General features: G+C 43.7%; 1 non-coding gene across 1 annotated transcript; it reads left to right on the top strand.

Moving 5' to 3' along the window:
• Window positions 1–14,599: 14,599 nt before the first annotated feature.
• LOC145688567 (small subunit ribosomal RNA) lies at window positions 14,600–16,432 on the top strand. Its single transcript, XR_014131940.1, has one exon. It is a non-coding gene; the product is annotated as a small subunit ribosomal RNA (ribosomal RNA).
• Window positions 16,433–17,171: the final 739 nt, after the last annotated feature.

The following is a 17,171-nucleotide window of genomic DNA, read 5'->3' as shown; positions in this document are numbered from 1 at the left end:
GACCGCAACTATGAGACTTTTGACAGCAACCATCAACCATGTAACTTACACTATCAGCATTATGAATAAAAAGTCGGCAACTATGACCATCGTGGGAGCGAGTGTGAGCTTTTTGAAAGTACGTGTGAACATTCTGAAGGCAACTGTGAGTATTTTGAAGATAAGCACGAAACATTATGTAGGCAACTATGAGCCCTTTGTACGCAATTATGAACGAAAAGTCGGCAACTATGAGCGTTTTGACGGCAACTGTGAGGAGTTGGTCGGCAATTATGAGCAAATAGTCGGCAACTATGAGCACTTTTTTTTTTGAATGTGAGCATTCTGACGGCTTGTGTCAAGAATCTGACCGCAACTATGAGACTTTTCACAGCAACTGTGAACCATTTAACTTACACTATCAGCATTATGAATGAAAAGTCGGCAACTAAGAGCATTGTGTAAGAGAGTGTGAGCATTTTGAAACTACGTGTGAACATTCTGAAGGCAACTGTGAGTATTTTTAGGATGAGCACGAATCAGTATGTGGGCAACTATGAGCCCTTTGTCCGCAATTATGAACGAAAAGTCGGCAACTATGAGCGTTTTGACGGCAACTGTGAGGCCTTGGTCGGCAATTATGAACGAATAGTCGGCAACTATGAGCACTTTTTTTTTTTAATGTGAGAATTCTTACGTTTTGCGTGAGCATTGTGACAGAAATTGTGAGGCTTCTGACACCAACCATGAACCACTTAAGTTACACAATCAGCAGTATGTTAGATATTATGAATGAAAAGTCGGCAACTATGAGCATCGTGGAAGCGAATGTGAGCATTTTGAAACTACGTGTGAACATTCTGAAGGCAACTATGAGTATTTTGAAAATGAGCTGGAACCATTAAGTAGGCAACTATGAGCCCTTTGTACGCAATTATGAAGGAAAAGTCGGCAACTATGAACGTTTTGACGGCAACTGTGAGGCCTTGGTCGGCAATAATGAACGAATAGTCGGCAACTATGAACGTTTTGACGGCAACTGTGAGGCCTTCGTCGGCAATTATGAACGAAAAGTCGGCAACTATGAGCGTTTTGACGGCAACTGTGAGGCTTTGGTCGGCAATTATGAACGAATAGTCGGCAACTATGAGCGTTTTGACGGCAACTGTGAGGCCTTGGTCGGCAATTATGAACGAATGGTCGGCAACTATGAGCGTTTTGACGGCAAGTGTGAGGATTTTGACGGCTAGTGTGAACCTTCTCATGGTAACTGTGAGCTCTATGTCCGCAATTATGAACGAATTGTGGGCAACTATGAGCATTTTGACGGCTTGTGTGAGGATCCTCATGGCAACTTTGAGCATTTTGATCCGATGATTCCTTCCACCTACTTCGATAAAAAAAAAAAAAAATGTTTTCGTACATTCTCGGTAGAGATTTCTCTTCTCTAGTTTCACTAGTTTTCTTTCTGTTGAGAAGAAGAAAAAAGAAAAGAAAAAGAAAGAAAATGGAAAGAAAGAAAAAATGAAAGAAAAGAAAAAAAAAAGATATCAAATTATGTACTCTCACGGGCGGTGTTCACGTTAAGCGTGGGCTCTGTTTGCCGTCAAATTTTCAAATTTCTACAACAATTTAGAGTATCTTTTCTTGTAGAAAAGTGCAGATACAATAATTCCTTACACGTACTCGAACGCATAATATCCAGGTACACTTGTTGTAGAAATTGCACTTCTCAGTTTTGAATAGTTTCCTTATAGTAGTGCAAAAGCTTAGTTTCGAATAAAAATGACCTCAAGTGTGAGCGAAATATAAATTTACTCTAATTTACTTTCATGCTCTATTATTGTTCACCCATTGAAAGAGTAAAGTATATGATTAAATAAAATTTATGTTATTATTATTATTTTTTTTCGCTTATCACTATTTTTCTTCTTTCCACTTTTCCGCACAATGTCAACACATCTTCGTGCACAGCTACACCTCTCTTAGTCGAAAACTTTTCAAACCTTCGGTAAAAGACAAACAAAAGTTTTGTTTGGTTAGCTTGTGGCTTCGCCCACAAAGCCCCTCCTTTTGAAGGTATTTCGCCCTTGCACCTCTTATTCTCACAATTCTAGGGAATTTCAAGTTTACTTTACTATTTCAACTAATTAAAAGATAAGATTTTGGATCCCAAGAAAACGCCTATTTAAATAGCGTGGGGATTTCTTCATCCTCCTTTAGACCCCTTAAACATTAAAAATATTCACTTTTGGCAATTTTGCTGTAGCTTAGTCTGGAAAGCCTACAATTATGCTAAATTTCATCATTGCAATCCTACCACAATTAACCGAACATTTTGGCGTGCAGAAGACGTCCCATATAAATGACATGAGAAAGACTTTTCAATTCCCCATAAAACCACTCTAAAGTTGAAAATTTTTACTTTGTACTGATTTACTTAGGTAACGCTAATGAAAACGTACAAGAATACCGAATTTCTCGTTTGTGTTCCAATTACAAGTAACTAAACTTTGAGATTACAAGTCTAAATAAAGGCCCATTTAAATAACATGGGGAATTTCTTCATTTCCTCTTTAGACCTCTTAAAAGTTAAAAATATTCACTTTTGACAATTTTCCTGTTGGTTAGTCCCGACAATCTACAATCATGTCGAAATTAGTTATTGTAGCCCTACAGGAAGTGCCCAATAATTTTGGGATGTCAAAGGTGTTTCATAGAAATAACATGGGAAATTTTTTGAGTTCCGCATAAAACCACGCTAAACTTGGAAATATATATCCAACTAGGTAAGACTTAGGAAAACGTACAAGTATACGGAATTTCAAAGTTTTATTAAAAGTACCTAAAATTTCAGATTATAGGTCCGCAAAACCGTCCATTTAAATAACATGGGAAATATCTTCATCGCCCCTTTAGACCAACTAAACATTCGAAATATTCACTTTTGGAAATTTTCCTGTGACTTACTCCCGAAAGGCTACAGTTTCGTCAAATATGGCCATTATAACTCTACAGGAAGTGCCTCATAATTTGCGGGTGTGAAAGGCGTCGTATACGTAAAGCCTTCGTTGCTTTTTTTTTTCTTACCACATTTAGTAATTTTATAAATTTTGAGGACATGTATAAGAATTTTGACGGCAAGTGTGAGCAGTTTGACGGCTAGTGCTACAACGATAAAATACAATTCGCTGTAGCCTTGGTTCCTTATTTTCTTATAATACATACGAGCCACATCAAAATAACAATGTTTCCATTACGTGGTTTCTCTCCATTTATATATATATATATATATATATATATATATATATATGTATTATTTATCTGATTGCCTGCCAACTAGATATTGAAAACCTTATTATTTTATGACATATGAATATCTTTTTTTTTGTATATTTGATAATTCTATATTTTTAACTAACTTCTTCTTCGAAATTAACCTATGTTAGTACATATAAAGAAATACTCATTGCCCAAGTACCGCTGTAGCGTGAACCATCTGACGGCAAGTGTGAGCCCATGTCCAAAATTATGAACGAAAAGTCGGCAACTATGAGCGTGTTCACGGCAACTGTGAGGCCTTGGCCGGCAATTATGAACAAAAAGTCGGCAACTATGAGCATCATGAGAACTAGTGTGAGCACTTTGAAAGCACGTGTGAACATTCTGAAGCAAACTGCGAGTATTTTCAAGATAAGCATGAAGAATTATGTTTTCAATTGTGAGCCCCATAACTGCAATTATCAACAAAAAGTCGGCAACTATGAACGAAAAGTCGGCAACTATGAGCAGCGTGAAAGCCAGTGTGAGCACCTTGAAAGCACGTGTGAACTTTCTGGAGCAAACTGCGAGTATTTTCAACATAAGCATGAAGAATTATGTTTTCAATTGTGAGCCCCATATCCGCAATTATGAACGAAAACTAGGCAACTATGAGCGTTTTGAATGCAACTGTGAGGCCTTGGTCGGCAATTATGAACGAATGGTCGGCAACTATGAGCACTTTTTTTTTTTAATGTGAACATTCTGACGGCTTGCGTGAGGAATCTGACGGAAACTGTGAGGCTTTCGACAACAACCATGAACCATTTAACTTACACTATCAGCAGTATGTTAGATATTATGAATGAAAAGTCGGCAACTATGAGCATCGTGGAAACGAGTGTGAGCATTTTGAAAGTACGTGTGAAGATTCTGAAGGCAACTGTAAGTATTTTGAAGATGGGCACGAACGAATATGTAGGCAAATATGAGCCCTTTGTCCGCAATTATGAACGAAAAGTCGGCAACTATGAACGTTTTGACGGCAACTGTGAGGCCTTGGTCGGCAATTATGAACGAATAGTCGGCAACTATGAGCACTTTTTTTTAATGTGAGAATTCTCACGTTTTGCGTGAGCATTGTGACAGAAACTGTGAGGCTTTTGACACCAACCGTGAACCATTTAAGTTACACTATCAGCAGTATGTTAGATATTATGAATGAAAAGTCGGCAACTATGAGCATCGTGGAAGCGAGTGTGAGCATTTTTAAAGTACGCGTGAACATTCTGAAGGCAGCTGTGTGTATTCTGAGGATGAGCATGAAACATTATGTAGGAAACTATGAGCCCTTTGTCCGCAATTATGAACAAAAAGTCGGCAACTATGAGCGTTTTGACGGCAACTGTGAGGCGTTGGTCGGCAATTATAAACATGTAGTCGGCAACTATGAGCGTTTTGACAGCAACTGTGAGGCCTTGGTCGACAATTATGAACGAATGGTCGGCAACTATGAGCACATTTTTTTTTCTAATGTGAGGATTATCACGGCTTGTCTGAAGAATCTGGCCGCAACTGTGAGACTTTTCACAGCAACTGTGAACCATTTAACTTACACTATCAGCATTATGAATGAAAAGTCGGCAACTAAGAGCATTGTGTAAGAGAGTGTGAGCATTTTGAAACTACGTGTGAACATTCTGAAGGCAACTGTGAGTATTTTTAGGATGAGCACGAATCAGTATGTGGGCAACTATGAGCCCTTTGTCCGCAATTATGAACGAAATGTCGGCAACTATGAGCGTTTTGACGGCAACTGTGAGGAGTTGGTCGGCAATTATGAGCAAATAGTCGGCAACTATGAGCACTTTTTTTTTTTTTGAATGTGAGCATTCTGACGGCTTGTGTCAAGAATCTGACCGCAACTATGAGACTTTTGACAGCAACCATCAACCATGTAACTTACACTATCAGCATTATGAATAAAAAGTCGGCAACTATGACCATCGTGGGAGCGAGTGTGAGCTTTTTGAAAGTACGTGTGAACATTCTGAAGGCAACTGTGAGTATTTTGAAGATAAGCACGAAACATTATGTAGGCAACTATGAGCCCTTTGTACGCAATTATGAACGAAAAGTCGGCAACTATGAGCGTTTTGACGGCAACTGTGAGGAGTTGGTCGGCAATTATGAGCAAATAGTCGGCAACTATGAGCACTTTTTTTTTTGAATGTGAGCATTCTGACGGCTTGTGTCAAGAATCTGACCGCAACTATGAGACTTTTCACAGCAACTGTGAACCATTTAACTTACACTATCAGCATTATGAATGAAAAGTCGGCAACTAAGAGCATTGTGTAAGAGAGTGTGAGCATTTTGAAACTACGTGTGAACATTCTGAAGGCAACTGTGAGTATTTTTAGGATGAGCACGAATCAGTATGTGGGCAACTATGAGCCCTTTGTCCGCAATTATGAACGAAAAGTCGGCAACTATGAGCGTTTTGACGGCAACTGTGAGGCCTTGGTCGGCAATTATGAACGAATAGTCGGCAACTATGAGCACTTTTTTTTAATGTGAGAATTCTTACGTTTTGCGTGAGCATTGTGACAGAAATTGTGAGGCTTCTGACACCAACCATGAACCACTTAAGTTACACAATCAGCAGTATGTTAGATATTATGAATGAAAAGTCGGCAACTATGAGCATCGTGGAAGCGAATGTGAGCATTTTGAAACTACGTGTGAACATTCTGAAGGCAACTATGAGTATTTTGAAAATGAGCTGGAACCATTAAGTAGGCAACTATGAGCCCTTTGTACGCAATTATGAAGGAAAAGTCGGCAACTATGAACGTTTTGACGGCAACTGTGAGGCCTTGGTCGGCAATAATGAACGAATAGTCGGCAACTATGAACGTTTTGACGGCAACTGTGAGGCCTTCGTCGGCAATTATGAACGAAAAGTCGGCAACTATGAGCGTTTTGACGGCAACTGTGAGGCTTTGGTCGGCAATTATGAACGAATAGTCGGCAACTATGAGCGTTTTGACGGCAACTGTGAGGCCTTGGTCGGCAATTATGAACGAATGGTCGGCAACTATGAGCGTTTTGACGGCAACTGTGAGGCCTTGGTCGGCAATTATGAACGAAAAGTCGCCAACTATGAGCGTTTTGATGGCAACTGTGAGGCCTTGGTCGGCAATTATGAACGAATGGTCGGCAACTATGAGCACTTTTTTTCTTAATGTGAGCATTCTGACGGCTTATGCAAATAATGTGACGGGAACTGTGAGCCTTTTGATAGCAACCATGATCCATTTAACTTACACTATCAGCAGTATGTTAGATATTATGAATGAAAAGTCGGCAACTATGAGCATCGTGGAAGCGAATGTGAGCATTTTGAAACTACGTGTGAACATTCTGAAGGCAACTATGAGTATTTTGAAGATGAGCTGGGACCATTAAGTAGGCAACTATGAGCCCTTTGTACGCAATTATGAACGAAAAGTCGGCAACTATGAGCGTTTTGACGGCAACAGTGAGGAGTTGGTCGGCAATTATGAGCAAATAGTCGGCAAATATGAGCCCTTTTTTTTTTGAATGTGAGCATTCTGACGGCTTGTGTCAAGAATCTGACCGCAACTATGAGACTTTTGACAGCAACCATCAACCATGTAACTTACACTATCAGCATTATGAATAAAAAGTCGGCAACTATGACCATCGTGGGAGCGAGTGTGAGCTTTTTGAAAGTACGTGTGAACATTCTGAAGGCAACTGTGAGTATTTTGAAGATAAGCACGAAACATTATGTAGGCAACTATGAGCCCTTTGTACGCAATTATGAACGAAAAGTCGGCAACTATGAGCGTTTTGACGGCAACTGTGAGGAGTTGGTCGGCAATTATGAGCAAATAGTCGGCAACTATGAGCACTTTTTTTTTTTTGAATGTGAGCATTCTGACGGCTTGTGTCAAGAATCTGACCGCAACTATGAGACTTTTGACAGCAACCATCAACCATTTAACTTACACTATCAGCAATATGTTAGATATTATGAATGAAAAGTCAGCAACTATGAGCATCATGGAAGCGAGTGTGAGCATTTTGAAATTACGTTTGAACATTCTGAAGGCAACTGTGAGTATTTTGAAGATGAGCACGAACCATTATGTAGGCAACTATGAGCCCTTTGTACGCAATTATGAACAAAAAGTCGGCAACTATGAGCGTTTTGACGGCAACTGTGAGGCCTTGGTCGGCAATTATGAACGAATGGTCGGCAACTATGAGCACTTTTTTTCTTAATGTGAGCATTCTGACGGCTTGTGCAAATAATGTGACGGGAACTGTGAGCCTTTTGATAGCAACCATGATCCATTTAACTTACACTATCAGCAGTATGTTAGATATTATGAATGAAAAGTCGGCAACTATGAGCATCGTGGAAGCGAATGTGAGCATTTTGAAACTACGTGTGAACATTCTGAAGGCAACTATGAGTATTTTGAAGATGAGCTGGAACCATTAAGTAGGCAACTATGAGCCCTTTGTACGCAATTATGAAGGAAAAGTCGGCAACTATGAACGTTTTGACGGCAACTGTGAGGCCTTGGTCGGCAATTATGAACGAATAGTCGGCAACTATGAACGTTTTGACGGCAACTGTGAGGCTTTCGTCGGCAATTATGAACGAAAAGTCGGCAACTATGAGCGTTTTGACGGCAACTGTGAGGCTTTGGTCGGCAATTATGAACGAATAGTCGGCAACTATGAGCGTTTTGACGGCAACTGTGAGGCCTTGGTCGGCAATTATGAACGAATGGTCGGCAACTATGAGCGTTTTGACGGCAACTGTGAGGCCTTGGTCGGCAATTATGAACGAAAAGTCGCCAACTATGAGCGTTTTGATGGCAACTGTGAGGCCTTGGTCGGCAATTATGAACGAATGGTCGGCAACTATGAGCACTTTTTTTCTTAATGTGAGCATTCTGACGGCTTGTGCAAATAATGTGACGGGAACTGTGAGCCTTTTGATAGCAACCATGATCCATTTAACTTACACTATCAGCAGTATGTTAGATATTATGAATGAAAAGTCGGCAACTATGAGCATCGTGGAAGCGAATGTGAGCATTTTGAAACTACGTGTGAACATTCTGAAGGCAACTATGAGTATTTTGAAGATGAGCTGGAACCATTAATTAGGCAACTATGAGCCCTTTGTACGAAATTATGAAGGAAAAGTCGGCAACTATGAACGTTTTGACGGCAACTGTGAGGCCTTCGTCGGCAATTATGAACGAAAAATCGGCAACTATGAGCGTTTTGACGGCAACTGTGAGGCCTTGGTCGGCAACTATGAGCACTCTTTTTTTAAAATTTGAGCATTATGACGGCTTGTGTGAAAAATTTGACCGCAACTGTGAGACTTTTGACAGCAACCATGAACCATTTAACTTACATTATCAGTATTATGAATTAAAAGTCGGCAACTATGAGCATCGTGTAAGCGAGTGTGAGCATTTTGAAAGTACGTGTGAACATTCTGAAGGCAACTGTGATTATTTTGAAGATGAGCACGAACGAGTATGTGATTAACTATGAGCCCATTGTCCGCAATTATCAACGAAAAGTCGGCAACTATGAGCGTTTTGACGGCAACTGTGAGGCCTATGTCCGCAATTATGAACAAATAGTCGGCAACTATGAACGCTTTGACGGCAAGTGTGAGCATTGTGACGCCTTTTGTGACGATTCTGACGGCAACTGTGAGCCATTAGTCGGGAACTATAAACTTTTATGTCGGGGACTATGAATGAAAAGTCGGCAACTATGAGCGTTTTGACGGCAACTGTGAGGCATTGGTCGGCAATTATGAGCGAGTAGTCGGCAACTATGAGCGTTTTGACGGCAACTGTGAGGCCTTAGTCGGCAATTATGAACGAATAGTCGGCAACTGTGAGGCCTTGGTCGGCAATTATGAACGAATGGTCGCCAACTATGAGCACTTTTTTTCTTAATGTGAGCATTCTGACGGCTTGTGCAAATAATGTGACGGCAACTGTGAGCCTTTTGATAGCAACCATGAACCATTTAACTTACACTATCAGGAGTATGTTAGATATTATGAATGAAAAGTCGGCAACTATGAGCATCGTGGAAGCGAATGTGAGCATTTTGAAACTACGTGTGAACATTCTGAAGGCAATTATGAATATTTTGAAGATGAGCTGGAACCATTAAGTAGGCAACTATGAGCCCTTTGTACGCAATTATGAACGAAAAGTCGGCAACTGTGAGCGTTTTGACGGCAACTGTGAGGCATTGGTCGGCAATTATGAACGAATAGTCGGCAACTATGAACGTTTCGACGGCAATTGTGAGGCCTTGGTCGGCAATTATGAACGAAAAGTCGGCAACTATGAGCGTTTTGACGGCAACTGTGAGGCCTTGGTCGGCAACTATGAGCACTTTTTTTTTAATGTGAGCATTATGACGGCTTTTGTGAAAAATCTGACCGCAACTGTGAAACTTTTGAGAGCAACCATGAACCCTTTAACTTACATTATCAGCATTATGAATTAAAAGTCGGCAACTATGAGCATCGTGTAAGCGAGTGTGAGCATTTTGAAATTACGTGTGAACAGTCTGAAGGCAACTGTGTTTATTTTGAAGATGAGCACGAACCAGTATGTGATTAACTATGAGCCCATTGTCCGGAATTATCAACGAAAATTCGGCAACTATGAGCGTTTTGACGGCAACTGTGAGGCCTATGTCCGCAATTATGAACACATAGTCGGCAACTATGAGCGCTTTGACGGCAAGTGTGAGCATTGTGACGCCTTTTGTGACGATTCTGACGGCAACTGTGAGCCATTAGTCGGGAACTATAAACTTTTATGTCGGGGACTATGAATGAAAAGTCGGCAACTATGAGCACTCTGACGGCAAGTGTGAGCAATTTGACGTCTACTGTGAGGATTCTGACGGCAACTGTGAGCTATTTGAGTGGAACTATTAAGCATTGTGTGTGCAACTTTGAACGCTCTGAGGGGTTTCCTGAACATGTTGACAGCATGTATGAACCACATTTCGGGAACAGTGGGCAATCTGACGGGAACTGTGAACATTGTTGTTGGCGACTTTTCACCCAGCATAACGTTAGAATATGACGGCAACCGTGGCTTCGTTTGCCGTCATTTTTGACATTCTGTGATTTTTCGTGACTGGTGTGCAATCGAGAGGAATCGCTACATTATAGGGATTAGGGTACAGAAGCAGCCCCGTTTACACTTTGTTAAGTCCTGGCTTGAAATTGTTCTATGAGGTTGTAATTAACATGAGTTTGACCTAATTCATGTTTTTGGATTGTTCTTTACATTAATTTTGTAACCCGAGCGCGAAAAGCAGCCCTTTTCGTAGAGAACTTTTTACCCAGCATAACCTTTGAGTATGGCGGCAACTGTGGCTTCGTTTGCCGTCATTTTTGAGATTCCGTGATTTTCGTGACTGGTGTCCGATCGAGAGGAATCTCATCACTATAGGAGGTATGGTAGTGGGCAATCCTGCTATATACTTAGGTTAGGTTAGGCTGGCTTATACTTTCAATTTGTTCCCAGAAGTTAGGAGAGTGTAAAAGTTGTTAAGTTTTGAGTGTCGTATTCTGTAACGGTTTATATATATACTGGATGTCAAATCACGTTTTCCCACCCTTGCGTGGGATGTATACGGCAACCGTGGCTGCATTCGCCGTCATGGTCAAAACGAGGCTGCGCAACGCCGGCAATTTCAAGACAGGTGTAGTATCGAGAGGAATCTCTACACTATAGGAGGTAGGGTAGTGAACAAGCCTTCTATATAAACATTCCCTTTAAATTGTTCACGGAGGTTGGAGAGACCGCTAATGGTATTGCTTTCTAAATGAGGCTTACTTTTTTCTCTCCGCGGCCTAGTCTGTCGAGAAATCTTGACTTCTGGCCACAGACAGAAAGCTAGTCTTCGCAGGAGGCGGAAATGGCTAAATTGGGAAGGGAAGCCACAGGCTGGTTGGTTTCTTTATGGGAGTCTAAACGCACTATCGCTGTTGATGTTGGTTAATTTTGAAGGCGGACTAATATCGGCGGATGGTAGTGTAGGCTCAAAAGGAATTTTATCAGCCGCAGGCAAGAACCCTGGGATGCTATTCACGGGCGTCCTAGCCGGTCAAGGTGTAGAGGAGGTTGCAAACCCTGTTGCTGCCTGGGAGGAATGCTTCATAGAAATGTGCGTCCATGGGCGGACCTATGAAAGGGCATGCAGTGCGGGTTTGCCAGCACGCCTAATGTTGTCCAAAGACTTCCTCGTATTTTGACAAAGAATGTCAGAAACCTTGGTCGGACGGCTGTTTCTAAGAGGGCACGTGGCGATGGGGAATGTGTGAGGTAGGCTCTCATACGGAAGTACCTGTCGTTTACGGGAAGGAGACAATCCTTCTTAACCCGAGGCCTAGCCTGTCGATCACGCCTTCGGGCAATTGACTTCTGGCCGATGCCGCTTTGTGCGGTTGCTGAATGCGAAGAATACTTGAACGGAAGCTACTGTCACACCCAGAGGACACGAGTAAGACTTATATCACTGGAGCAGGAGCCTAAATGTGCTTTTGTGGGTAGCCATACGGCCAGTTCTAACGTGTGCGAGGCCCCACGAGAGTAGGCTTATTCTGGTGGATGAGAAGTCTTTTAATATTTGCTCTGTCGGGTGAACGGAAGCCACAGTCATCCGTAGGACACGAGTAGACTTATTTCACTGGAGCAGGAGTCTAAATGTGCTTTTGTGGGCAACCTTACGGCCAGTTCTAACGGGAGCCAGGCCCCACAAGAGTAGGCTTATTCCGGTGGAGAAGGAGTCTTTAAAATTTGCTGTGTCGGGTGAACGGCTATATTTGAACGGAAGCCACAGTCATCCGTAGGACACGAGTAGACTTATTTCACTGGAGCAGGAGTCTAAATGTGCTTTTGTGGGCAACCTTACGGCCAGTTCTAACGGGAGCCAGGCCCCACAAGAGTAGGCTTATTCCGGTGGAGAAGGAGTCTTTAAAATTTGCTGTGTCGGGTGAACGGCTATATTTGAACGGAAGCCACAGTCATCCGTAGGACACGAGTAGACTTATTTCACTGGAGCAGGAGTCTAAATGTGCTTTTGTGGGCAACCTTACGGCCAGTTCTAACGGGAGCCAGGCCCCACAAGAGTAGGCTTATTCCGGTGGAGAAGGAGTCTTTAAAATTTGCTGTGTCGGGTGAACGGCTATATTTGAACGGAAGCCACAGTCATCCGTAGGACACGAGTAGACTTATTTCACTGGAGCAGGAGTCTAAATGTGCTTTTGTGGGCAACCTTACGGCCAGTTCTAACGGGAGCCAGGCCCCACAAGAGTAGGCTTATTCCGGTGGAGAAGAAGTCTTTAAAATTTGCTGTGTCGGGTGAACGGCTATATTTGAACGGAAGCCACAGTCATCCGTAGGACACAAGTAGACTTATTTCACTGGAGCAGAAGTCTAAACGTGCTTTTGTGGGCAACCTTACGGCCAGTTCTAACGGGAGCCAGGCCCCACGAGAGTAGGCTTACTCCGGATGAGAAGGAGTCTTTAAAATTTGCTGTGTCGGGTGACCGGCCATGAAACCTTTGTGAGGACTTGTCTCCTCGTTTCCACAGCATTTCCGCGCCTGTAAGTTGCGGAAGGTAGCATGCTATGCTTGAAGAACTGTCATCCGTTTAAGGACAGGAGTAGACTAATTCCATTGAGGCAGGAGTCTAATATGCTTTTGTGCACAGCCATACGGCCAGTCCTAACGGGAGCAAGGCTCGCAAAAGTAGGCTTTATTTCAATGGACCAGAAGTCTTTAATATTGCTCTGTCGGGATTGTCAGTTCAAACGGGAGCAGTTTCTGCACGCTACAAACCGCTGACGAGATCTTTCTCGTGTCAATGTGATTCCCTAGCCTGGGCCGGCGCAAGGCTGGCTGGCGAACAAGGTAATTGGGCCTCTGGGTTTCATACACACGAGGTGTCTCAGATGCGTTTAGGGTGAACAGGAATAATCCGTGCAATTCTCTAGCCTGGGCCGGCGCAAGGCTGGCTGGCGAACAAGGTAATTGGGCCTCTGAGTTTTGCATTTCGGAGTTTCCTCTAGCCTGGGCCGGCGCAAGGCTGGCTGGCGAACAAGGTAATTGGGCCTCTGAGTTTTGTACACACGAGTGGTCTTAGGATCCTTCGGGCTCAACAGGGATTGTTGGAGAAAGTCTCTAGCCTGGGCCGGCGCAAGGCTGGCTGGCGAACAAGGTAATTGGGCCTCTGAGTCTTTATTCCCAGTTTCCTTAGTTCCCGGGTTAGGTTCACCTGTTAAATCGGAGGAGTCCGATTTATGTGTAAAGATAATGCCAGAGTGAAGGGAGCCAGATTTCACTTGAAGGAGCAAGAGCCAGTGTGGTTAAGAAGTGAGCCGTTTTGTACTCTTAAGGAGGGATGCCGATTGACTTTGAACGGGCTGTCCTCGCTTTAGAGTTTGGGCCAGTTGACGGGAGCTTACTTGTCCTTCTTGAGAATGAGGCCAGATAGCATGTCCTTTCTAGCTTACAAAGGCTTATGCGGAGCATTGTTTTTTGTAAGTGACTTTTTATTCTCCATGTGGCATTTAAGTACCGATTTTCCTTAAGTTAAGGACGGTATAGACTCATCGCCAGTTTGAGCGTGTATCACTTGTCGAACGGAAGCCACTGTCATCCAAGGACACTAGTAGACTTATATTTCACTGGAGCAGGAGTCTAAATGTGCTTTTGTGGGTACCCTTACGGCCAGTTCTAACGGGAGCCAGGCCCCACAAAAGTAGGCTTATTCCGGTGGAAAAAGGAGTCTTTAAAATTTGCTGTGTCGGGTGAACGGCTATATGTAAACGGAAGCCACAGTCATCCGTAGGACATGAGTAGACTTATTTCGCTGGAGGAGGAGTCTAAATGTGCTTTTGTGGGTACCCTTACGGCCAGTTCTAACGGGAGCCAGGCCCCACAAAGGTAGGCTTATTCTGGCGGAAGAGGAGTCTTTAAAATTGCTCTGTCGGATGTACCGGCAACGTGTGGAAGGAAGCTGTTGTAACCCAAGGATACAAGTAGGCTTGTTCCATTGGATTGGGAGTCTAATATGCTCTTGGCGGCTGTCACACGGCCAGTATTAACGGGAGCTAGTCACCGCAAGAGTAGGCTTATTCCAGCGGAACAGAAGTCTAAAATGCTTGGTCGGGTGTAGCTTTCCTATCCTTTGTTAGAACGCTGTGTTGGTTGTGTCCAACACTTTCCGGCTTTTTAGTCGGTCAATTCCCTGGTTGATCCTGCCAGTAGTCATATGCTTGTCTCAAAGATTAAGCCATGCATGTCTCAGTGCAAGCCAAAACAAGGTGAAACCGCGAATGGCTCATTAAATCAGTTATGGTTCCTTAGATCGTACCTATCCTACTTGGATAACTGTGGTAATTCTAGAGCTAATACATGCAACTAGAATCCCGCCCAGCAATGGAAGGGATGCTTTTATTAGATTAAAACCAATCGGTCGGTTCGTCCGTCCGAAACCTTGGTGACTCTGAATAACTTTGGGCTGATCGCACGGTCTCTGTACCGGCGACGCATCTTTCAAATGTCTGCCTTATCAACTGTCGATGGTAGGTTCTGCGCCTACCATGGTTGTTACGGGTAACGGGGAATCAGGGTTCGATTCCGGAGAGGGAGCCTGAGAAACGGCTACCACATCCAAGGAAGGCAGCAGGCGCGCAAATTACCCACTCCCGGCACGGGGAGGTAGTGACGAAAAATAACGATACGGGACTCATCCGAGGCCCCGTAATCGGAATGAATACACTTTAAATCCTTCAATGAGAATCTATCGGAGGGCAAGTCTGGTGCCAGCCGCCGCGGTAATTCCAGCTCCGATAGCGTATATTAAAGTTGTTGCGGTTAAAAAGCTCGTAGTTGGATCTGGGTCTCGGACGATCGGTTCGCCGCCCGGCGTTTAACTGATCGTTCCGGACGTCCTGCCGGTTTTTCCTTTCTCGGTGCTCTTCATTGAGTGTCTTGATTGGCCGGCACGTTTACTTTGAACAAATTAGAGTGCTCAAAGCAGGCCGTGTCGCCTGAATGTTCGGTGCATGGAATAATGGAATAGGACCTCGGTTCTATTTTGTTGGTTTTCGGAACTCGAGGTAATGATTAATAGGGACAGACGGGGGCATTAGTATTGCGACGTTAGAGGTGAAATTCTTGGATCGTCGCAAGACTAACCGATGCGAAAGCATTTGCCAAGAATGTTTTCATTAATCAAGAACGAAAGTTAGAGGTTCGAAGGCGATCAGATACCGCCCTAGTTCTAACCATAAACGATGCCAGCCAGCAATCCGCCGAAGTTCCTCCAATGACTCGGCGGGCGGCTTCCGGGAAACCAAAGCTTTTGGGTTCCGGGGGAAGTATGGTTGCAAAGCTGAAACTTAAAGGAATTGACGGAAGGGCACCACCAGGAGTGGGGCCTGCGGCTTAATTTGACTCAACACGGGAAACCTCACCAGGCCCGGACACTGGAAGGATTGACAGATTGAGAGCTCTTTCTTGATTCAGTGGGTGGTGGTGCATGGCCGTTCTTAGTTGGTGGAGCGATTTGTCTGGTTAATTCCGATAACGAACGAGACTCTAGCCTGCTAACTAGGCGTTGGAATCTTTCCTTCCAACGTTCATGTCTTCTTAGAGGGACAGGCTGCCTCTAGCAGCACGAGATTGAGCAATAACAGGTCTGTGATGCCCTTAGATGTTCTGGGCCGCACGCGCGCCACACTGAAGGAATCAACGTGTCTTCCCTGACCGAAAGGTCCGGGTAACCCGCTGAACCTCCTTCGTGCTAGGGATTGGGGCTTGCAATTATGTCCCATAAACGAGGAATTCCCAGTAAGCGCAAGTCATAAGCTTGCGTTGATTACGTCCCTGCCCTTTGTACACACCGCCCGTCGCTACTACCGATTGAATGATTTAGTGAGGCCTTCGGACTGATACCCGGCACCTCCGTCTTGCGGTGGTACCGACGTGTCGGAAAGATGGCCAAACTTGATCATTTAGAGGAAGTAAAAGTCGTAACAAGGTTTCCGTATGTGAACCTGCGGAAGGATCATTATCAATTCATCACCACTGCGGTGGTTGATGTCAAAAGTTTCTTATTAGTGTGTCGTATCAGTTAGATTGACACCGTTGAACGGGAGCCACTGATCTTGACAGGCGAAGGAGAGAAAGGTGAGCCGTGTCTTCCCTTTAGTTGGGAAGCGAGCAGCAAGAACGGGAGCCACTGTCATCGGCGAGGGTAGCGTAGGCTACCTGTTGACACAGGCCGTGTGTCATCAAAGGATTGGAGTAGACTTATTTCGGTGGAAAAGAAGTCTTGAAAAGACTCCAAGAGAGTAAGACTTATTCCATCGGAGCAGGAGTCTTAAATGCTCAGTCAGATGACATGATAAACCAGTTCCGACGTCCAAGGGCTCAAGTAAGCTTATTCCGTTTGAAAAGAAGTCTTGAAAAGACTCCAAGAGAGTAAGACTTATTCCATCGGAGCAGGAGCGTTTAAAATGCTTGTGTCGGATGTCGAGTGCTGGGGTAGAACGGAAGCTTGTCCTCCAAGGACTCGAGTAGGCTGTGACTGCTTTGTGGGAGAAGTCTTGAAAAGGCTCCGAGGAGCAAGGCTTACACGTTAGTAGCACAAGAAGCCTTTAATACGCTCGGGTCGGGCGACTAGAGCTAGAATTCGCTGCTTTGTAGGCCAGTATCCTTTTCTGTTCAAGATGGCCTTCAATGAAAAACTGGTAGCCATGATTTTTGGCTACAAACTCATGGGCAGCCTAAGATTATTCCTTGTGATGCAG

This window comes from Thermobia domestica, chromosome 6 (genome assembly GCF_964235325.1).
Source record: "Thermobia domestica chromosome 6, izTheDome1.hap1.1, whole genome shotgun sequence".
In the NCBI taxonomy this organism is placed as follows: Eukaryota; Metazoa; Arthropoda; class Insecta; order Zygentoma; family Lepismatidae; genus Thermobia; species Thermobia domestica.
Note: the sequence above shows the minus strand (reverse complement) of the source record. Positions and strands in the feature narration are given on the sequence as shown.